Below are 25014 nucleotides of genomic sequence, written 5' to 3' on the forward strand. Positions count from 1 at the left end.
TTATATTTTCACAGTCTTTCTTAGTCACAGACAAAAACAGACACAAACACATACTGAGAAAAATATGACCAGGACTTTGTGGGGGGTGCCAGTCACACTTGTGAGTGTGCCAGTCGTGACTAGCAGAAGCGAGAGAAAGCCAATTATAGAGTGATACTAATACAGTCCAGGATGATGTGATTCCCTCAGCACAATGTGATTTAAACATGTTCCGAGAACAACATCCGTTATTGTTCCTGGAACAATACCTTTCCTACCTCTCACCCTAACTCAACCCCTAAAATCCAATGACTGGCCAGTGATTTGATTATTGTTATGTCCTATTTGTGTAAATGACGGTAAAGTGTTAGTTCATCGCTATTTGCTCATTATGTTATTACAAATCAGTACTATTGTCATTAATGAAAACTAAATGAGAACACTAACATTACCTGAAATTAAAAAACTACTGGGAAAAGCTGAAACTAAACTGACAACTAAAATACATTTTCATGAATTTGAAACTAACTCAAAAGCCAAATATGGCCAAATATTAATTTTAGATTTTTATTTTAAAAAACACAAAACATTTACAACCCACCTGCATTAAACATGAAAGCACTACTAAATAGCAACAGCAATACACTGTGCTAAAAAAATAAAAATATAATAAAAATAAAAATAAATGAATGAAATAAACAAGTTTGAATGCAATGAAAAAATAAAAATCTCTAAAAAAAAAAACTGGAACTAAATTATAGAGTGCAAACTAATGTAAACAAACTAAAGTTAAAAAAATGCTTGTATATATATATATATATATATATATATATATATATATATATATATATATATATATATATATATATATATATATATATATATATATATATATATATATATATATATATACAAACACACACACACACACAGCTAAAATAAATTACAAAATTAATACCTTTTTAACTATACCACTTAGCACATTAAATCTGACAGCCATAAAATACTAAAACTGTAATAAAATTTAAATAAACTTAAAATAGAAAATTCTAAAAAAAAAAAAAAAAAAAAAAAAAAAAAACTAAATTCAAAGGAAAAATAAAATATAAAACTATAAAAAATCCTGTTTTCAAAACCCTTAAAACATGAAAGGTGATACTGTGCAGAATGTCCAAGCTGTTTGTTTCTATCCAATGAATGTCAATTGTGATGTAAACTGCCAAGCTCTAAAACAGATAAAAAAAGATCTACACACAATAGAAGTTCCATATGATGTGTGCCATATATTCATATGACAACATACAAAACCAAAAATGTAATTACTGAAAATTTTAAATCTTTTCCTATACGCTACACTTAAATGTTTTGTATAAAACTTCATTTGTGGACTACAACAAGCTGTTCTGGGAGGAGTTTATGCAATTACTAATAATCTACACAGTGGGGTAGAAGAGCAACTGACCCCACATCAGTCTTCAATTCTACAATTCCCCTTAAATAAAAGTGACAGTGCAGGGATCAGAGTGCTGGGTAATGTGGTCTCTGCTTGTGGTCATCAAAAGCACAGCTGTAATTTACAGCGACTGTTTACAAAGTCAAGCAGAATTCAAGAGGTCGAGTGGCATCTTCAGCTCAGACCCATCTGGTCATTAATCACTTTGAGTTGATTCGCTCCAACCAAAAAGAATTACTGAGAGCAGCAGGACAACAGTCACGTGTAAGCCACAGATGTCTGAGATGTATTCTACCCCACAGCTGCCACAGAGTGAACTGGATTGATTTTTAACCGTGTTCTGCATTGCTGGTACACAAAATTGTGCTATTTGTGCAGCCTCAGACAGCCCGTTCACACGAGACATATCGGTGTTATTATTTAATTGTCTGCTTATATGCATAGGACATCCTCTGTGAGTGGGAATTAACTATAAAACGTTTAAATATGGGACAAAATACAGCTTGTATCAAAAATAAAGTTCTCTGCATTCACAGAAACTGGTTGTAAAAGACATGACAGATTCAAGGTAGAAATAGCAATCACTAAACTCACACAGACACAGGGTTCCTAGTAAAGATGAAAAAGCAGGCCAGTTTATACGCTAATAACCAAACTCAATGAGAGGTAATTGCGTGTAATACAAATTCATTTACTATGGTTTCAAAAGCACATCATATCTAAGCTAGCTGTTTGCTGTTTTCAATGCAGAGGCTTTTAAACGTATGAGGAAAAAAGGTTGTGAACCACTGGCTTACTCCCTTTAGATGGGAGAAAGAGAGAGACAGGAAGAAGGAAAGCTACTGATGTGTTTCCCCTGAGAAAGCAATGATTTAGAAAAGCCTTCAATTGAAGCAAGGGAAAAAAATAAAAGATATGCAACACTGAGCCAGGAAACACGCAAAAACGATTTGCTCAAGCACATGACAGGTAAGGATATATTACGTTGAACGTGTACTTAAGTGGAAGACCGGTCAAATTTTCCATCCTTTCTGCTTCCTGTCTCCTCATCTCTTCTCTCCCCCTCTATATCCTGCGGCTCAGTGGAGGGAGGACTGTATAATATGCAGCATCACGTAGCAGCAGGCAAAAATCCTGCAGGATTCAATAACAAGAAGCTAATAAGATTAGCAGAACGCTAATGCAGATGAGCCACTGGGGTGGAGAAGCCACAGAAGATTTCCCCATCCCTGGAAACCAATAGAGGATGCCAATTTACACTGATCTGGCACCAGCCTATTCCCTCACACCCCAATGCTGAGCAGCAATAGCAACTCTGGTGCTGTACAAGAAGGTGAAGACCCCACTAAAGGGGAAGTGCAGACATTTGGCTTAAGAAGCGAGGTTAAAGGGGGGAAATGTAAGATGGACGTTTATTGAAGAGAGCGGTTGGCACACAATAGGGTTGCCTACATGCCTGACTGATTTGCTGGAGAGGGGAACTAGCACCTGGCAACTAGTGCTGGCTAACCATTGACTAGAAAGAGATGGAATAGCTTAGCATGGAATCCTAAGGGCCCTGGGTGGAGCTCTGCCCGGTAACTCCCTCTCATTGGTCCCCAGACAGGTGTCTTAGCCAATGATTGAGCAGTCAATGGGAAAATTCCACTGGGACTGGCAGGGTTCCACTCCATCAGGCTTGGCTCGGTTTCTCACACAACAAACAAATGAACAAACAGCAAAGCAAGTAACAACCTACTGCTCTCATTAACAAGTCTCAAAGGAGTTTTGGTTTGAAGAACTGGGCAAGTCTTTATCATGATAGTCAAATTGGTCTTTATCGCTCCAGGGCGAAGTAGCCCTCGGTAAGACGTCCAGGTAACAAATGCCGCCGTGGGCCTAAGGAGTCAGGACAGAAGTAGAGAGAAGAAAGGAATTGGCCGCCAACACAATCCCATACAAGCCTGAATTTATCTTGGATAACTCATTGCACACAAAAAGTCCCAAACAGTCTGTCCGAAAGCTCCTTATCTTCGGTGGAGCTGCCGAAAAATGAAACTAGCATGTATCAGCTGTTCCCATCAGAGCCACACACATATGCTCGACTTGCCAAGCAGTCTCTCTCACGCAGCAACACACACTCAGGAGCACCTCATTGCACAAGAGGCAACATGTCGCCAAGGCAATCTGGGGTGTCGACAAGTAGATTTGACAGGAGCACTGGTGTACGGTAGGAGATGGAGACGATACACAGTGAAGAGAAGCCACTCATACACTCACAGTTACAGTGCTTTCTCTGAGAGTCTCCGTCAGCAGGTCATCACAGTTGAGTGTAACACCCCAAATCTTTACCCGCTAGACCTTGCTCAGTCCTTTGAGATACTCACTAGGAGATAGGGGTTCTTAAAACTGTCCAACATAGCGGTTAGTCTCAGCTTCAAGTACTAGACTCACAGAATATGCATTCTTCAAACAAAACTGGATTGGTCTTTCACAATCTGACAAGATATAATCTGATTGGCTGGATTTCTGCAACTTTTGTGATTAAAGGCACAGGTTTTTCTATCAGTCAGCTTTGAAACCAAATCATGTTTGCAATGTACCAGATTGATTCAACAAGTCCTTCTGGAGAAAGAACTAATTACTGGATTTTCCAAGGCTCACCAGATTACACAAAAGCAAATTAAATTGAGCTTGGTAGCTTTACATGTCAGTTAGGCCATCTCCTTAGGCAGTTCTTGTCTAGAATAAACTGAATGTGAACCAGATTTGGTCAAGACAATCAAATGGCTAAAGCTGGGCTGGTAACTAAAAGGTTGCAAGTTCCTTGCATCCTTGCAAGTGTTGTTCTATCGCTGTTGTGTCTTCAGCACACTCTGGTGCAAGACAAAATGGTGATCGATCACTGATCAACACTTGCAAAGATGCAAGCAACCAACAACCATTTTGTTTTCAGTCCACTTCTTATTCTACGGTCCCTGTAAAAAGTGTACCTTCGGTGGGGATAAAAATCTGATCAGAATGCTTTTCTTTTCACCTATTCTCTCTTGGCTCTTTCCTTAGGGACTAAGTGAATATATTTTCAGCATGCACAATCCACGTTATTGAAACGTGGACTGACTGACGGTTACCCTACAATGACCGGCCCTTTGCTTCTGAACCCTCAGGAGAAGCTACAAACTCTGTCAAACAAAAGAAAATCCCCTGAAGCAACTGGAGCTAAAGACAAGCAAGCAAATAAATCCAGCCTTCTGGAACCACTGTGAATCAAGACAAATGTGAAAGCACTATAACACAGCAGAAAATGAACAAATTTCGGGTTCTCATTTATGTGAAATGTTTCCCACTGCCTTACGCACATACAAGCCATTATTGCAGTCAGTTATGACAGCATAGGTTAATACCTACATTACTTACAATGTGGATATATGAGGTATATTAGTTTTTTTGCTCTTGGTTTAACTGAAGATTCTATTGCCATTGTGCAGGCTGTCATTGGAACAAAAAACACAATGGTTTTTATTGGACATTATATAGCTGGAAAAGATTTTAACACATTTTTCTCTTTATTAAAGGAGAACAGTTCATTGTAACACTACTTCACTACAGTGTGCCGAACACACACAGCACCAACACACCCTTACACACAGACTGTACAGTAACTGTCCCCCCTTGGCTGGCAGACTTTCTCGGTTGAACTTCAGAGTCGGAACAGAAATCACAGCAGGAGAACAGCAGGGACTGTCTGGCGATTTCTGAGAAAGTGTGTATCTGTATGTGTTGAGCATCAGACAAAAAGTTATCACATGACTGCCTGACAAATACAGAGATAATTTCAACGAGAGAGATGAGGCAATACAAAGTATTCCTAGCCAAGCAAATTGCACTGGGAATCGAGTATTAATGATTTGTATAACTTTTTTTAAAGGCTTTTGAACATGACACAGGTAGAACACTCTACTAAAGTACTCAAAATAAAATTAACTTCTAATTATTACTTAAAAATTATTGATCGAAACAGTACACATGTACTTTAGTCATTGAATCTGAACTGTACTTTCATCTCAAACATTGTTATTTTTACACATTTAATATTATATATGCAACAGCACTTTGGATGGGCTGTGGTTTACAATGATGTCCAATATCATTCAAATACAAGCCTCTACGCAAAAGCTAATTATATAAGCAAACATGGTGTAATACAAACCTATGTAGTAGCACATAGTGCTTAATCATTTAAGTCAGACTAAAATGATTAAGCACTATTTGCAATTACATTCAGAATAATATGCAGAGCTGTAGGTGCTACACACAAGAACATCACAATATTTAGCACAACATTTGCACCATTATCATTAGTTCTGATGTTTAAGAGCAATAGCATCTATTCACTTTTTTTAAAGTTACAAGAGGTTTGTGGTATTTAAAAAGTTCTTACCTTTTCACTCTAATAAATCAGCATTCAAGGTTTTAATTTGAATTCCATCTTTATAGGATATTTTGGATGGTTCTGGAGGCTTCTTGTTTCAATAGGACTCTGCTGCCACTTTTCAGATCCAAAGGCCAGTTATGCCACAGTAACAAGCTTTGTTTACTTAGATCTTCACAACCAACCAGGGAAGACCCTGCCTTCAAAACACCCAAATCTTCTGTGAATGTCCACTGGGGGAAAAATGAAGGAAAAGAAAAATAAGATTTTGATTACATTTCAACAATCATACTGCATGCAATATTCCAAGCGATCCCAATTTGTTATCATGCACACACAGACACACTTCATTCTATGGCCTGAAGATTTGACAACAGCATCAAAACTGTTTTTTCTTTTCTTTTTATCCTTAGCATATAAGCGGTGATTTTCCCAGAGTACAAAAGCACACACAATCACGTCTGGCAGTAAACATAAAAAGATTTGAAATTTAGACGGCAGATGAGAACGAGAGATGCTTTCATCTGAATGAATACTTGACGAGTAGCTGTAACATATACAAATGAAAAAAAGCAAAGAGCTAGATTAAATTTACTGTGGCGAAACTGGCCTGTTCATATCAACAAATTGGAAATGCATTTGCACTATTTCCTAGACTGCCTGCCTCTAACAGGCACAGTCCCACTGTAAGGGAGAAAATGGACTGGACTGTTTTACTTTACCTCTGAAATGTCACCGCAATACCAATTAAGAGTTAGATAATTTGAAAACTATTTCAATTAGTGGTGGGCTATATGACCAAAATCAATTGAATTATATCAAGATATGAGTTATGAAATTTATTTCACATTAACAGTATCACGATACAGTTATTTTTGCTTTAGATAAGGTTTTTATGATATCAATATTTTTGATACCAAAGAAATTGTATTAATTCTTGTGGCCAGTGTCAATATCACAAAAAAAAATCTCACTGAAGACAAGTAAACAGTCAGCGATTATATAAGAATAAGAAAATAATTACAAGCAATAGGACACAGAAGAACAAATAAATATCAAATGCTACATACATTGTATAAAGCAGGGTTCCTCAATAGCCACATCTGGCCTATGAGAGAAAAATGTTTGGCCCACACTAATTTCAAATAATGTGGCATGAAAATTCAAACGCTGCATCAGAAAGCGACATTAACTTACATTGTGTGTACACCGGATGTGAGCGGAGCAGCGCAACACAACAAAATACAATAGAACCCATTATAATCAGTGATACTGTCTACACTGGCCGTGACGTCACAGAAAATAAAAACCATTTTTAAAATAGAATCCGTGTCACTGTCGTGGGTGGTTAGGACAAAAACTACATGGAAAAGATACTTTTTATCACAGCACGTTGCATCTGGTTGTCACACACGGTGTTACAGTTGGTGTTGTTGGCAGAATTCGGCCCTTGGCAAAAACTAATTGAGGAAACCTGGTATAAAGTAATGTATAAAAATACTGCATATTCTTCATTGTATGGATTAAATATATATTTCTTTCAGAGTTACGAATGTGATTTAGTTAAGAGCAGAAAGAGATTTTCCCTCTTTTGTTGTTTGATTAACATGAATGACACACAGCGGGAATATTAGACTGCTGTCATCTTAAGAGCTGCCTGGATCTAATTTACTGTTACATATGTTTTCTTTCTCAGCTGTTTGCTTTCACTTAAGACCTAAATTGCTGTGTTTACGATTATACACAAAAATATGAATATTTATCCATTTAAGGCCTATAAAGAGGCAAAAATAACTAACTGTCTCCACATGCGCACATCTCCCTGACAGAAGTCAGAAACAGTCTCCCAAGGCTTATAAGTCTCCCAGAGGCACAAAATATACTAAATAGTTTTCTTTCACTGTCACTCAGCACTTTAAAATCATGTAGCACAATGCAAACATCACATAAGCGTGTAACTGCAATAGAGACAATACTCCAAAATCTCTACCGGTTAACAAAACTTGAAAAAAACTCTAAACAACTCTACACATATGTACTTCACATCACATCCTTTTTCATCAACCAATGTGTCAGGAAGAAACAGAAAGAGATGAAGAGGAAACTATTATTAGAGGGAAAGTGAGAAAAAGAAAGGAAACAGAAATGTGTGATGTAATTTGAATAAGGCAGATATGAAAGGAAATCAGAAAGTCAGATAAGACAGAATGAAAGATGTAAAATAAGAAGTAAAGAAGTACAGTGTGGACAAGCAGTTTGTTTTTCTTTTCAGCATGTGTTATTCTGAAGTGACCACAACTAATTTCCTTTTTGACATCTCGTAGTTTACCAAAAGGATTTATCAGAGCTCTTTACATTGATTTCCACACAGAGATAAAGTCAGTGACAAAAAGAGAGAGCGATAGATAGATAGATAGATAGATAGATAGATAGATAGATAGATAGATAGATAGATAGATAGATAGATAGATAGATAGATAGATAGATAGATAGATAGATAGATAGATAGATAGATAGATAGATGAAAACAAGCAGGGCAGGATGGAGGTGGATGTGAGCGAGCTGAGCATAGATGAAAATTATGTTTCGATCCAGAGTGGCAGCAATCAATGCCGAGCAGAGAGCCATGACCACATGGAGAACGAGCAACGGATGGGGTTTAGAAGAAAACATAAGTCTACGACAGATAGGAAGTGAGTAACTGAATGACAAACAAGATCAAAAAAAGAAACCAAGTACAGTCCGCCTAGACAAAAAGATTATACTTAGAAAAGAAGACCCAAGCTACTAAGGGAGGCATTTCAGGAAGAATTATTACAAGGGTAAAAGACCTGTAAACATCTAACTCAACAGTATAGATACACATAGCAAGATCTCTCTACCATCTCAACTGTTCTCCTAGAATGCAGTGATATTAAATTCAGAGCAAATGGAGTCTAATGTTTCTCATGTTTCTCCCTTGTAATCTCAAATATGCCTTCTGTAGAGCTTCGTGACATCTTAATATCTCAAACTGTGCTCAGATTTGTGACTGTGCTGACTAGCAGAAGGCTTCATATTTATCTCTACAGTGCTGTCGATGGCAATCACCCATACTTGCTATTTACCCTCTGTTATTTTCGATCTCTCTCACTCGCTTTCTGCACTCCCACTTGTCGCACTTGTCTGTTTATTCTTAATTTCCCAGTCCAGTTCCTCTGTCTGTCTCAGAACCCCTCGAGGAAGGACCCAAACATCAAGTTAAAATCTCGGAGGACCAGCTCTATCCTTTTGCGATGACTGTTTGTGTCACAACAACCCCTCCATCTTTCTGTCTTTTTCTGTTTTTACACCAACTGCGGTGCAGTTAAATACCTGTGTTTCCACAAGTCAAATTATTTACCAAATATCTTGCTAAAGATATCTTTATCTCATGAGAACAATTATCCCACTTAGTTTGATGATAGAAACATTACTAAGGTTTCATCAAGATAATTAGCTGTATTTTTTTCTCATGTGGAAGATATAAGCATCCAAGGCCAAAGAGATCTTACATAGCTAGAACAGAAGGAAGTATCTAGATAAATCTAGTAGCATCGGCCGTGCATTGTACAAATGCCTGATTATAAAAGCCCTACTATAGCTAAAGGCTACTTGGAAAAGTTTTCATTTATGCTAAGCAAAGTTCATAGGTGTTATATTTTCAGATCGTTCCTGCATCAATGCTTGAAGGCGAACAACCTTCCTATCTAAGCTTTACCATGTCTTTTATGTCTCCTACACACCTGCCTCCACGTCCGACCCATTCTTGCAAACTTACGGAAGACCAAGGATTACTTTAACGACAGCTAGTGCGTCAAAAACGCCCACTACCCATCAAATCTTGACGTTAGCAATGTAAGTGAATTTTCTCAATGCCAATGAGATTGTATATGAGCCTAATTACAGTATTACGGTAATAAGAGCAGGCGGTGGAGTTGACGATGACTCACAATGAAGTGTTCAACGGGCTGTAGCCACAGGGAAGTAGACAGTATCACTCTAAACAAACATGCTGTGATTGAACATCAATCATTAGAAAAAAAAAAATCACCCCCATTTATGTTCCATCAGAGGACATGAGCAGGAGTGCTATACCGTCACTTCATCGAAACTTCAGGGGCAAATACAGTCTTTGAATATGGGTCATGTCCTGCTGTTTCACCTTGCCGATGAATTACAAGCAGATAGGTATGATTTAAAGCTTTGTTTACCTAAAAATGATTTGTGTATCCCAGATTAAAGCTCAAATGTTTGACTTCTCACTTCTTAGGACGTTTGATTCAAGGAGATTTGATTGAAGAGATGACATGGAACATCTTTGTAGATGCATTTAAGTTTTTCAGTACATTCATCATCATAAAACAACTGTCATATGACCTTCATCATGATGACTTTGAGATGTTTACTGTACGTGCCGGGTATCATGTAGCCTGCAGCAGCTACGGATGTCAAGATGTCTCTCTATTCCTGTTTTTACTCTGTTCCACTAGACGTACTTGATTATCTGTTCTTCACCCAAGAGACATGCATTGTCAAGTGTCATGCCCATTCAAACCGGTGTGTGCCTCCTTAGATATCTGCAGCAAGTGGATTGCATGTGGGATAGAGTGTCTAAGCGTTATCTGGATATACATAAAAACTTTATTTAAAATAAAAAAAAGTACAACATTCAAACTTAGGTCTTTTATTAACTTGTACATGTTTTTAGCTTAGCTACGATGGCATATTGTGTGTTCATAGGAAGCACTGACTATGAACTGGTGTGGAAAAATCAATAAAAGGTCAACATGCAGACTTCCTTACTGCAGTGGCAGATGATTTTTGGTTGCTCTGTTGAAATAAACACCTAGCTAAAAGAGTGAAAGAGTTAAGGTTTGGGGAAAAAAAAAGAGAAACAGCATCCTTGGCAATGCTTATGCAATATAATTTCTGTAGGATTAAGAAGCAGCTTTTCAGGTAATGGACCTCTATGGTATCTGGAATCAAGTTTAGTGTATTTTCTGCTCTGACAGGATTTGCACACCCACAACCTGCGTCTTATACATCGCACATTTGGCAAAGCTAAAATACCATTCTCACTTTTATGGTGCCATATGTCAGTCATGATATGAATTTGAGAGTGCGCCACTCGCCTGCTGTCTCCAGTTCGCACCCAAACCTTGAACGTGGAAGTGAGAATTAACATATACAGAGACAAAAAAAAAAAAATACACAATCATTCATAATCATAAAGGCGCTGAGAACTGGAGTAGAATGGATAAGACCCACAAACAGTTTAAACAAAAAGTCCCACAAACAGTTTTTCTGCTCATGGTGATGCATTAATGTGGAACATTCAGTGAGCTACTGAGATGAAATGATGACTTGCCTGATAAGTTGGTGGAGCTTGCAGGCATCTGCTCAGTGGAGAACCTTGAGATGCAGTGATTCTGTCTAAACTAAAACAAAAATAAGGGAAAAATCAGTCCAGTGTGACAAACTGACAGCAAACTTCTCAGTATAGTCACAACTTGGAACTAACGTTAAAAAAATGGTCTCCGGAATGAGTCCTATCTACATGCTAAAGGAAGTACAACTGATCTGAAAACACTGCATGTTGGGATCATGGGGCGAACGGGGGGAATATAGCAGCTTTGGAGGGCCTAATGACTGTGTGGTTTTCTGGCGGCTGGAAGGGCCTGGATGAAGAATTACTACAAGCTTAAAGTGAGCAACGAGCCGCTACTCAGCTATTATTGCAAGCCAAGAAGCTGTCAATTAACGGCTGATAAAGTGCCATGGCAGCTGCTTCGGACATTTATGTTGGAGGACCACACATGGAAAATAATGTAAAATGCACACACAGTCACAACCTTTTGCTGCATATCCTTAAGGGGACTTCATTCTAATGTTTTTTAATGTAAGCTAATTACAATTAGTAAACTAACTCCAGTATGCTTACTGGGTTGTTTAAATTTTATATTATTAGCCTTGTTACAAATCCTTCAAAGGCAACATATTATTGACATGGAATATCATACTGTAAATCACTGATCTGAAACTCTTCATAAGCAGCTATGTTGTTAGCATGTCGCTAAGCTAACAACACTAAACTCAAATACAAAGCAAACGCTAAAATAGTGGTTTACTTTGAATCTTTTAGAAATACATTCCTCTCGACTTTCTCACTATCTTGGATGTTTTTCATCTCCTCACAGAGCTTGCCTAAAGGTATTATGGGATTGCCTTGTGCTGCTCTAGAATTTGGCCAAAGGAAGGTAGCTTAGAAGGTAGAATATTTTTCCTGCCTATCTTTTGAAACAGCCTTCTTTTATGACTCTTTCTAGATGGGCAACCAACTAGGTTTTGGAAAACAGTTATTATTTAGTCTGTTCATGAATCTTCTAAGACAAATCCCCACTAGGAGGTTTTACTATCCTTGAATTTCAATCTAAACTGGATAGCAAAAGCTGTGCAGTAACAGACACGCATATTTCTACCCTCCACCTCTCTTCACTTTCATCGACTTGACCTCTTTCTTTCCTGCCACAAGTGCTTTGCTTCTCAAATGATTTCCCATAACGGGTTTTATCACAAGTTTGAAAAAAAAAAACACCAAGTTCATTTGCACTCCCGCACCCCAAGAAATCATCCTTTTCAGATCATTATCTCTATTACTCATCACCCACAATGCTGTGCGGCTCTCTTATTTGCATAAAGCAAAGTGCAATCCATTGTTTTCCATTTTGTCACATTACACATTTGCATACGGATTTGCATGGCTGTTTGTTCGAGTTGATGTTGCTCTCTTTTCTGATAACCTTGATTTAATGGGGTTCCTCCGCCATGAGATGGGTCTCGCCTCAATGAATTTAAGACCTTAATCTGGTTGGTTACTTTCATTAGCTATCTTAAGAAAATAAATAGTGAGGAGTAATAACGGCATCTGCAAAACTCCCCTACACAATGATTGCTAAGAATGTAATCAATCCTTATCTAAATGGAACAAGGCTAGCTGATCTGTAATCTGATGGTCATTAAATCGAACAGCCCAATAAAGAATATTCAAAAACTCTGTCAGCTTATGTTAGCATTTCACAGGCTAACACTGATCTTAGTTTCCCCATTCGGAACATTTAGAATGACACAAATGATTCAGACAATGTAAGCTTTGTACTGATTAAGGGTTATTTTTTAATCATTATATATGTCAGACAAAAGATTACTTTATTATCTTAAAGGGATAGTTCACCCAGAAATGAAAACTGTCACAATTTGTTCACACTCATGTCACTCAAAACCTGTATGAAGTTTATTCTGTGGAACAATATATTATATATATATAATATATATAAATTATATATATATATATATATATATATATATAATATAAAAAGAATGACTTTATTTTGAGTGAGCTATGCCTTTAAAAGTAAAGTTTTAACTTTTGAGCTACCAACAGGAATCTACTATTCACACAACAGAGCCCCACCCCCACCCACCCACCCACAAACTCATTCCATTGGTTGAACCAATATTGATAAGTCAGGCTGATTGGGATGCTCAATCAAATACAATGTTTTGATAGCACTGTAACCTCAAATTCACAGTGTTTACACTTTGAGAGAAACAACCTTTACAGCTGTATTTTCATATTAAACTGACATGAGTATTGTAACTAAGAAAATTACAGACTTCAGTTTTAAAAATGTTAAAGATTAAGGGTTACAACCTGTAAAATCTAATTTCCCATATTTGAGAGAAAACACACACACACATATCATCAACATATTTGACACACACACACACACACACACACACACACACACACACACACACACACACACGTTGAATAAGTGAGGATTATGCATTCATTCTCTCTCTATCTTTATTAACAGCTCCCACCAAATGTCATATCCCTGTATTAGGCTCAGGTTGATTAGTATCAGCCACAAGCAGTACAAAAGCAATAAGTTTCCAACTAAAGAGCTGCAGCTAATAAGAGAATATGATGAAATGAGACCGATAAAAAAAGAGAAAGAGACAGAGTGCATCCTGGAGATTTATGAACAACAAAATTGTGGGGTACTTAGTCCCATTATGCATCCATACTGCAGTTCATCCTGCACTTCGCCTATACAGAAAGAATCTTTTGCCTTGACCTTTATCACACACATGAAACTCTCTGTTTGCCTAAAAGGCATCATAGCGAGGAAAATGAGGAATTGGTGGATTAACTGGGTCAAGTGTTTCAGTTAAATTCAAAACAGCATATTACTCTTACATAAAGCTTTCTAGCTCTAAATAAAAAAATAAAATAAAATAAAAAATCAGTTTGAATGTTTTAGATAAAATTCAATGCAAATTTCATGCGCATGGCCACAGGATTTCTCACATATCATTCATATTATTCAAGAGGAATTTAAGAATGGAAGGGTTTAGATCTCCCCAAAGTGTTTAGGCAATTAAAGCTCTTTTAAAAACCAAAATGGTGGAATTTGTATGTTCTAGCCTAGTTGGAAGAGATCTGGGTTGGCAAATGAAAAATCATCCTTGAGATTCCGAAATAAACACCACATTGCATCAGAAGGACCTGCTAGTGGGTGGCCTTCAATGGCAGCATCGCACACTGCTAGTTTCTGAAAAAGATTTCTTCTGGCCTTGTTTGTGTGGTGAGGAATAAAGATTTCATTCCATTAGACAGAATCGCTATACTACTACATGTGGCCTTTTGACAGCTCAACTCACAACAACTCAAAAGCCTCAATATAGTCTGGATCTCTGACGAAAAGTCCACATAATTCTAAAGGTTTAGATATCACTTCAATGCCAGAACCTATAAATAAGACAGAGTATTTCCAGTGAAGTTACAATAAGATTCACAACTGTCTGTCCTAAGGAACAACCTTTTCTGTCTGCTTTTATAAGACCCAGATGGTTCCCCAGAAACTGAAATCAGCAGGTCTTATAAATAACAAAAGTGTATGCATCAGTTGGAATAATCCTGAAGGCTCTTGCCGGGAAATGAGCTCATGTCTGAGAGTGATGTTGGGAGAAGGAATAAGGACCATCTTCGACTGTACTAAGAACAAGTGTACAACTCTGCTAAAGGAACAGGGACCAAGTAGTTGAACATGGGCCTGCTTATCTGTAGGACTGTGTGATTTTAAGGCTTCCAGTTCCACCTAGAGTATCTACGTAACAAGAGAGCCAATGAGATCTGTACATTTTGAAGACAAAGTGAGTCTGGATTGCCTATGCAAAACTCATAAGCATGATGCCACAGTGTTGGGGGCAGGTTCCAGAGCATTGAGGGCAGGGGTATCTAATCCTCCTCCAGGAGGGCCACTGTCCTGCAGAGTTCTGTTCAAAGCCTAATTAAACTTACCTGAACCAGTTAATCAAGGTCTTCGATTTAGAAACTTCTAGGGAGGTAAGTTGGAGCTAAACTCTGCAGGACGTTGGTCCTCCAGGAGCAGAATTGAACACTCATGATCTAAGGGAATTATTCACCCATTCCATCATCTAGAAAACAAAAAATACAAGTCTGATCTCTAGGAAAAGTACCAATACAACTCTCCTCAAACAGCCACACAATTTGAGGTATTATTCTCTATCGTTTGTGCTACCAACATGAATGAGTTACTCACCAAAGTTTAATACTTAGGGTTAAGGTCTGTACAAACACTAGCCTTATATGAGCATTGGTAAGCATGATGCTTGCCTTGGCTTCTGTTCTCTTGGGTGGCTCTCCCAGTCCCTGCAGATCAGCTTCCTGTCAGTGGACGGTTTATTTGCAAGGAAAAGCAAGAGAGAGCAAGAGCTGTCTTTGTGTCTATCTGAGCTCACCCAACAGAATGGTGAGTATGTGTTCCCTACTACATTAGAACAACACCCACCATTAGATCTGCTGTGGGACTGTTCGTGTGTGTTTACGAATAATGAGACAGACAGCAGAAAGGAGTCTGAAGCAATACTCTGTACACTGTCAAAAATCCTCAAGCCTTTCGATGATGTTCTCCACACAAAAGATTTCCTGGCACAAGTCGCTTCATGAAGAACTGAGGCTCTCTCTGGCAGAGTCTGCAAAATAAAATCACACTCAGGTACAACACAAAGAAAAGAAAGTCCCTCTGATCATTTTTGGCAAGTTACAACCCTGCTGAAAAGATCAGTGCAGACTGACATGACTTTCTATTGCTGGTTAGTGCTGGTTTAGCTAGTCCTGTCAAAAGTTGTCAAACAAACTTTCACTAACCTTTTAAGTTATTTTTATGGGTTTTTTTTATTTTTTATTGAGATAGGACAGTAGAGAGATGACAGAAAAGTATTTGGTAGAGAGCGATCATCAAAGGACCTCGAGATGGGAATCGAACTTGGGTCGCCGTGAGCACAGGTTTATGTCAACGCTTTAATTATTAGTGCCGACAACATCCAAAATAGCGTTTGCTGATTTTTTTAATTTATTTTATCTAGAAGGGAGACATAAATTACACTTAATTTTGCAGAACTAATGCATTTTCAAAAATTAGTTTTGTTAAAGGCCCCTCAGATATGCACTGTAGTTGTTTAACAATTCCTGTTGAGTCTCCATCCACCAGTGTAGCTCAGTTCTACAGTTCCCATCAAGGTCACCAGGCTAATTACGGCAGAGTTTGGAGGCTTTGCAGAATGTAAAACTGGCCTGTTCTGTAAACACAACTGTCAAATTGGATCATTTAGCTTGCATGGAGTGTATTTGCCTATTTGCTGCTTTAAGACAACTTTCTGGTACAATACACACATTTTCTGCACCATTTCAATGAGGGTGCCAGTAAGTCAGTGGTGGGAAACCGAACAACAAAATCTAATTTGTTAGCAACCCACAACCCCAACATCCAACTAACAAGGGAAGCTTCTTTTCAGTTCACAGCCTTTGAGTAAAAGCCCTTGGGATTAAACTGTCCTTAAACAAAATGTGGGAGTATAAAATGACGTTTTATAACCCAGAAGGTTATAAGTTGACAATAAACAACTTAAGTGATCGTTAACGTGGGGAAATTAGCTGCTCAGCAGACCATGCTGTTCTCGTCTCGATAGTCCAAGGGAGGATATTTACACAAGGAAAGGCCTATCGCTGACAGGCTAATCTCTCTGTTGATGTGCTCTGCCAGTCAGCAGGGTTATATTCATAAACACTATTATATATTCCCAGCACACTAATTGTTAGGCTTATTACAGTTATCTTCCTGAAGATGAGGGGAGGGTGGAAGAAAGAAGGGAGATAATTGGTGTTTCCAAAGGAGACGGCAAAATGTGAAGAGGTCTTGACCCTCCAGTCCGTCAGGAAAAGATGATTTTGGCTATGTTCAGAGCAGCATGTTAATATGCTGATATTACTATTTCTGGAGTATATAGATTGTATACCTTGCACATTGCATAGAAAGTACAGTGTATAATCTGCAGTCAATACTAAATTAGTAATTCTGATTGAAGGCATTGTTCTGGTTCATTTATTAAAAAATTGGTCCAATTTTGAAGGCTGATAATGAGGTTTGCCATTACTTCATCATTACATATGAATATATTATTTAATGGGTGAAATTAGTACTCTGCGGGAAAGTGCATAGTTGATGGCTACTGACAGATAACTTTCCATACACAATGCAATGGCCTTATGAGACCAGTTAATTAACTTCCACCGAGTCCAAATACAGTAGAGGACCCTTATTATTAGGGGTCAAAGGTCAAATGATCAAACTTGGTAAGTTATTATTGTCATCTAGCATCTCAGGAGATACCATTATCCATAACTCTCATTGCTCTTTAACAAACTCCCAATGTATAAATAATTTGAGTTGCCCAAGCTTCTGGAATACGGACAAACCCCAACATAAGGGGGTAATCAGCCAAAAGCTCATACATACAAAAATAATGTTTTTTTTTTGTTTGTTTGTTTGTTTCGTTTTGTTTTCTATGTCCAGTTGCAATGATATCATCATCAAGTTGATAGCAAACTCTTCCATGAATCCTGTTTTGCAATTCTGGCACAATCAAAAGCAGTTGAAAGAGCAAGATGCCAAGATTCACTACGTAGATGAAAACCAACCAGAATAGGGCAAGTCACCATGGAGACGTAAAGGAAAAATCAAGTCCCAAATACCCACACACACACAATAACGCAAGTATCTTCTCAGCACTCTCTCTGCTAGTGGTCGATTCTCTGTCCTGTTATCTCTGTGATAGGCCTTATTAATCTTTCAGGAATTTATCTGGCACATGTTATAGCAGTCCACACACACACACACACCTAAGCACAAACACAGCTAAGCATGCCAACATGGACAATATTTACAGCAACAAAGATGCTTTCTGAAAGTTCTAGGTGCGCTTTGTACATTGTGTGTCATTCCATCTATCGCCAGAGTCATTAGAGGAATTAAAACAGCCCTGTAGCAACAAAGTGAAATACCACAATAGGAAACGGATCCGAACTGTTCAAGCCAGCAGCTTCTAAAAGAACCTCATCTGATAGTTATAGAAATTTCCAGACACTAGACAGTTTGCGTTTATGTGTGCTTCAGTGTGCTCATGTTGGCTCGGACTGGCAGCCAATCTGTTTAAGCATTCTGAGCTCATCTGTTTTGACTATGGTAAACAGATAAATATTTAACTGGCTTGTTCGCTAACATTGGCCAGACTTGATAGGCACCCATATGAATATATATCTAGATCTGGCTCTTATTCTGTCTGGCTCTTGACTTCCTTGTTGTTCCTTCTTTTTCCCATTTCCTTTGTTTTCATTTTGTCCTTCCTTAATAACTATCTACACTTCTTCTTCCCGTTTCTCTCCCGTTTCTTTCTGTGACTTCCTTCATTTCCTTCCTCCCTGTGTTTTTTCTATCTTCAGGTCCATACTTTCCTTCTCTTCCTGTTTCCCTGGCACCCTTTCTTTGCTTTCCTTTGCCGATCCTTTCTTCCTACTTCCTTACTAATTCTTCCTTGGTTTTCCTTTTGTTGTGTATTTTTTCAAAACTTTGCTTATTTCCCTTTGAAACACTTTCTTACTCTAATAGATCAAGAAAGTCCCCTGGTTGTCCTCTGTAATCACTGCATATCTAATAAGCAATTCTGCATATTTAAGAGCCCCAAATAGTCATGTCATTCATAATACATGAGTACCTTTCTCAGATAATAAGATAAGGTCAAGAAGAGATAATCTCGCAAAAACAGCACAATTAATAAACAGTCATGAAAAGGCAGCTTTACATTCCCCTTTCCCTTCAGTATTTATTATGGAAATGGAAAATTGGGGGATCGGATTGGGTTTCTCAAGTGGACCCTGCAATAAACTCACCTGGCTTTACACTCACAATCATAAGTCTGTGCACCATCTGGACTTAAAAAAAAAAAAAAAAAACCTTCCAGTCTCGATAGTAATTCCGTAATTCCTCAAACCATTTTGCCTGAAGCCACTGTCATATTCTAAATTCCCTTCACACCATTCAGTTTATTTCACTGCCATCACACATACGACTCTCAAAATTATCACTTCAAGTTTCTTCAATCGCTAATTAGCACACTCAAAATATGTGACTGATTCCCCCGTTTACATCTTAACTGAGAAAACTCCATGCAAACAGACAAAAAACTGTTATAGAGACTAAAAGTTAGAAAAATTGAAAAAGACAAATAGAGAGGCAGAAATCGTGACCCTAATGGCTCCACTGGTCTTCCATCTCCCTGGTTTCTTCACCTCACATGCCTCCTTGCTTCCCTCGATACTCTTTTTTTAGTGCTGTTTATAGTTCACTCTTGGCAACTTTTCCACTCTCAGTTTCTCAGTCCACTTTTAATATAATTTTCAGTAACACAAAACACATATCACAACATCACATATAAAAATACACCTCACAAAAACACACAAAAGACACACACAAAATAATCAACCACAACAAAAAAAAAAAAAAAAGAAGCGGTTTTACATTAGTGCTCCAATAAAATATTGCTGAAAATCAAAAGAAAGTGATCTAATACTCTAAAACATGTTTTTAAAACCATATTTCTTTCATTCAACAGTCAAACAATAACTATATGTATCAGTGTTATTAACATTTAGAAATACTATATAATGCAGACCATTTCTTCTGTATAAATCAATACAACATGCTAACTACAGTCTCCATCTGAGTGACATCATACTAATTCCATCTATTACAGCTGAAATGTTAGATTTCTTTAGCGAATGGAATACTGCACCTGCAGTGCAGGCAGTGAGCTGTTTTAAATTACATTTAAATCCTATTTATCAATAGAATTTGGTATAATTCTGACAGGTGCACATTTATAGACATTTATTAGAAGAAAACTCCTCTTGTGGTAACCATGTGCTGCATAAATGGGCTCTTAGAGATAATTGGAGCATTATGAGCTGAAATCTGAGATGGAGAAAAGAGGCAGGTTTTTTCTTTTTTCTTTTTTTTGTTTAGTGAGTATGAATGGAACAAAAAAAAAAAAAAAAAAAAAAATAAATCAGATAGATCATACCCATTAGCAGTTCTTATGGAGAAAAGATTGAAAGTGTAACAGACTACAGGGTTTATAGCAAAATTTATAGCAAATTTACCTATACTTCTGAAACTCTGGGATAAGCAGTTTTCTAGTCTATATATATATATATATATATATATATATATATATATATATATATATATATATATATATATATATATAATTTGACTAGAAAACTGGATGTTGCTTTTGCATTGCAAAAGCAATTACTATTATATTCAGCATGTCGTTATGCAGTGACTGGTAATGTGTTCTGGGGATGGTTGCACATTGTTTGTGATATTACAGCATTTGATATGCAGATCCTAGGGTGTTCAAAAAAGCCATTGTAAGTCTAAATGGTACCTTAACACCCAAAATCACAATATAGGCTAATTTTCATTTGATTGATAATTTTCCACATATTTTGAGGCACTATTCATGCTCATAGCACAAATTGTGTGGGATGAGTTACGTGCCAATTACGTGCAGTTAGTTAAATACACTATGAGTAATAGTTATAGTGGTGCTTGCCTTAGCAAGTACCGCTTATGACTCATTTCCCTAAAATAAATCAAATACATGATACAAGTTTAAGGCTTCAGTATCTGTATGTGTGTTTATGTCATAGTCTCTATGCTTCCCGTTCCAACAGGGACCTGAGGAAAAAGCTGTATTCTTTGTTTTCTGCTTGGCAGTCATTCAAAAATGTGAAATCAATTCCTCCATGAGCAATGCTTTTTGTACCGTTTTTTCCTGAGACATGACCTCTGCTGCCCTTTCTCTCGCTCTCTCATGGCTTGTGTTGTGGCCTTCCTCTGCTCGATTTATTGTGTTGTGACAGGCGGTGTCTCACTCTGTAAGGCAGAACTACTCTGCCTGTGTGCATGAATATTTGTGTATGTACTGGCTGATATCGCTGCACCCGCTAGTTTGTGCATTCCTCGCTGGTTAGCTACAAAGACCTCCTGCTTCTCTACAGCCCATTCTAATGTATAATTAATTACGAAACTAGCATTTAGCTGATGCCTTTATCCAAAGTCCCTTTAAGGCAAGTCAAATACTTAGCACACAAATTGGAAACACCTCCTGAAACCAATTTTCTGTGAATGCAATAAGCATCTACAGCTCTTATCTACTTGAATTGGAAAAGAACGTAATCCCCTTATCAAGTGTCAATAAGATATTTTAAATCAGCAATAAAATCGACAGAAATTGCATCAGATTTAGCTCAAATGATGGTACATTTACAGTACATATACTACAGAGACTGTAACACTGGAACAACCTAGGGTTAAGTGTGTGTTACTATTGAGTGCACCCAGATAATAGGTTTGATTCCCAGGGAACATATGAACTGATAAAAATGTATTGTAATGCATAAAGCTACTTTGGATAAACACTTGCACAAAATGCATAAATACAAGTGCTGTGCCTAAGGTATAGAAGCTGAAACACTTCTAAAATCCCCATGCACACTCTCCACATAATACTTGTATGCATATCATATTTACCAGGTATCTTCTTGGTTCTTGTTCTCCCTCCCAAGCAACTTCTTGCATTGGAGATGTATAGCTTAATCCCAGTTTAATCCTTTTATACATTCTCCAGTCCTAAACTAATACGCCCAGCGGGGTCCCCTCAGTGTGCGGTCCAAGTGGGCAGAAGTTAGATGCCACTATCTCAGTACTTAAGAGCATTACCACTGCCTTGATTTAATTTATCCCTCCCCTTTCCCACCCCACATTCTCCCTCTTGGGCTCTTACAGTCTTTATATGCTCAATCCCTCTGTCTGCTTCCTTTTATATGAACAGCATAATGATAACAGGAACATTTAGTTGAAAAAACATTCAGGTGGCTTAACAAAATATGACTCTCGAAATTGTAACACCATCATGATACAGGAGTAAAACAAATGTAACCACAAGAACACACAAAACAAAACAGGAAATATACTGAATCATAACGAGCTGACTTCTAAATTTTATTCTAAATGCAGCACCACAAGTGGCACAAGTGTTTAAGTGAATGTTTTGTTCAAGCCTTTGTAGAAACTACAAGGACCATCATAATCAGGTGCAGAACTGCTTCCAGGAAAATACAAGATGGTAACAATCAAATGTAGAACTATCAATGTATACATTACCCTTATGAAAATTAACCATGCTTTTACCACAAATTAAACCAAAAAAATCATGGTAACTATAGTTTAATCATGGTAACTACAAATTAACCATGGGTTTGCTACACTAACCATAGTTTAACTATGATATTTGTATTAAACCACACTTTTACTACAATAAAACCACAGGTAATTTCCGTAGCCATTAACAAAATTACAATTGTATTAAAGGGGTCATATGATGTTGCTAAAAATAACATTATTTTGTGTATTTGGTGTAATGAAATGTGTTCATGCGGTGTGACGAGACAAAACCAATAAAACCCATTACAAAACAATTACCCATTACAAACAAGACATTGTTGCATCCAGTGGGGACATAATTAAGGATTATAATGACTTATACTGTCTTTTAACGTGTTGCGATGCATATCACGGTGCGTAAACATAAAAACTTGTCTGCATTTGTGATCGGAGAAACGACAAACAACAAGCGCTACTCTGCACTGCTCAAAACTTGCGTTTGAATTGTCAGTGGCAAATTCTTTAAATATGTAAACGTACTTACAGACTGTGAGTCAGAACAGCCGGCATTGTAGTCTACTCTTCCAGGATCAGGAAACAGTCCATCATAAAATGTGCTACACACATCTGAATATTTGGGTTGAACTTTTCTGGAAAAGTGTTGAAAATACAACTTAACCACTGATTTCTAGTTGTGTCCTCTTTTGGAAGGCCATACAAAGTATTTTTACCTTTGCAATGAAACACACAGCATCTCCATGACATGGTGGCAGCGGCAAAAACAATACTACAATGAAAATAAAAGTTACGCCTTCTGTCTTTGCATGAACATTTGGGCGGCATTATGAAATCTTACCACATCATGACATAGATGTGGGGGGGGGGGGGTGGTGTTTAAACGAGGCGTTTTAGGAGGGCGTGGACAAGTCTTATTACTTTTATAAAAAATATCTCTTTGGGTTTGAGACTTTAGTCTTTGCAACTTTTGGGATCTTATCTATTCACGTACAGCTTGTAACACTCCAAAGAGAAAGGAAAACTTGAAATCGCATTATATGACCCCTTTAAAAGGGCATTCAATCTAGAAAATACAACATACAGTAGCCAACCATCAGGAATAGAACCACTAATCTAGACACTATAAGAACATCAGATTCAGGGACAGACAAATCTTTAATCTAAGATAAAATTTTTTCATTTAGCAGATGTGTTTATCCAAAGCAATTTACAGAAGATAAAAACAAGCAACAACTATAAAGCACCTACTGTATGTAACTATAAATAGCTGTATATCTATATACTGTGTGTAGTTTCTAGACCACAGAGAACCATCGCTCTAGAAACTACAAAAACATTAGAATCAGAAGAACCACCAATCTATATAGACTCTACAAGACAGTTAGAATTAGGCATGGAAGAGCCTTCCACTAGAAGGTCCTTATGGTTTAACAGAAACTATTAACCCATAAGAATCTAGAGTAGAAGCTCTCTAGAAGCAAAACTTTTCGAATCAGAAGAACCAATCAGTCTAGACACTATGAGAACATTAGAATCAGGCCTAAAAGAACCTTCCACCTAGAAACTGTTAGGCCATTACAATCAGAAGTAGAAGAACCATCAGTCTAGACACTAGAAAAGTGAATCAGGTGCAGTTTTATCCAAAGTGCCTTACTTACAGATGAGGAACATCACAATAACTAGAATGTACAAGACTAATTCTCCAGATTCTGAGGGTACTGAAACTACAACAAACCATCACTCTGGAAAATACAAGACCATTAGAATTAAAAGAACCACCAATCAAGACCAGGGATGTCTAAACCTGCTCCTAGAGGGCCATTGCCCTTAAACACACCTGAACCCAGGTGATCAATTGCCTTGTTCAAATACCCACACTTGTGGTCTTTGCACTTGGCCACTTGATTACTTATATGATGTATTTCCTGTATTTGGCCCATGTGTTCAAGTGAGGATGAAGACCACAAGTGTGTGTAGAACTTTTCATGCAAATGCAAAAAATGCAAGAGTTTACATTGCTTTATTTTGATTTTAAATACTTTGCATTTTAAAATCGACTTCTAAATGTCTGTTCAGTAGTCCCTATAACATGACAACTTAATTTGTGGTACTTTAAGTGATAAAAAGCAGTTGCAAATATTGGACAAAATAAATATCACCACTAATCATCTTTGCACCAATAAAACGTGCAACACCAAATTCTATGTAATATCTAATTATTATATTAATATTTAACTTGCATCAAAAAGGTTTCCGTGACCTCTGGTGAGATCTCAGCAAAAAGTCTCACGATTTTTCCAAAACATGATGGTATACATAAAGCCTCGAATAGCACTCCGGAGTTTGGATTTAGGGTTAGGGTTAGGGTTAGGGTTAGGGCACTGCGCTTTGCCGTTTTGAAGACCTGGGACAGTCTTGCACACTTCCTGTCACGCACACATGCTCTCAAGACCGCAAGTGTGGGTATTTGGACAAGG

The 25014-nt window shown here is 37.5% G+C and overlaps 1 protein-coding gene across 5 annotated transcripts in view; it reads right to left on the reverse strand.

The window, feature by feature from the left end:
* Positions 1 to 25014, reverse strand: part of LOC122141800 (protein phosphatase 1 regulatory subunit 29-like) — a 125537-nt gene that overhangs the window by 52615 nt on the left and 47908 nt on the right. For 3 of the 5 annotated variants that reach the window (XM_042749963.1, XM_042749961.1, XM_042749962.1), the window contains exon 2: positions 5853 to 6076. The exons of 1 other annotated variant lie outside the window; for it this stretch is intronic. The gene's annotated coding sequence lies outside the window, so the exon portion shown is untranslated. Of the gene's footprint in view, positions 1 to 5852; positions 6077 to 11232; positions 11303 to 25014 lie in introns of those variants that run through there. One more of the 5 variants, XR_006158112.1, reaches the window with a different exon arrangement.

This window comes from Cyprinus carpio, chromosome B22, assembly GCF_018340385.1.
Source record: "Cyprinus carpio isolate SPL01 chromosome B22, ASM1834038v1, whole genome shotgun sequence".
Classification (NCBI taxonomy): Eukaryota; Metazoa; Chordata; class Actinopteri; order Cypriniformes; family Cyprinidae; genus Cyprinus; species Cyprinus carpio.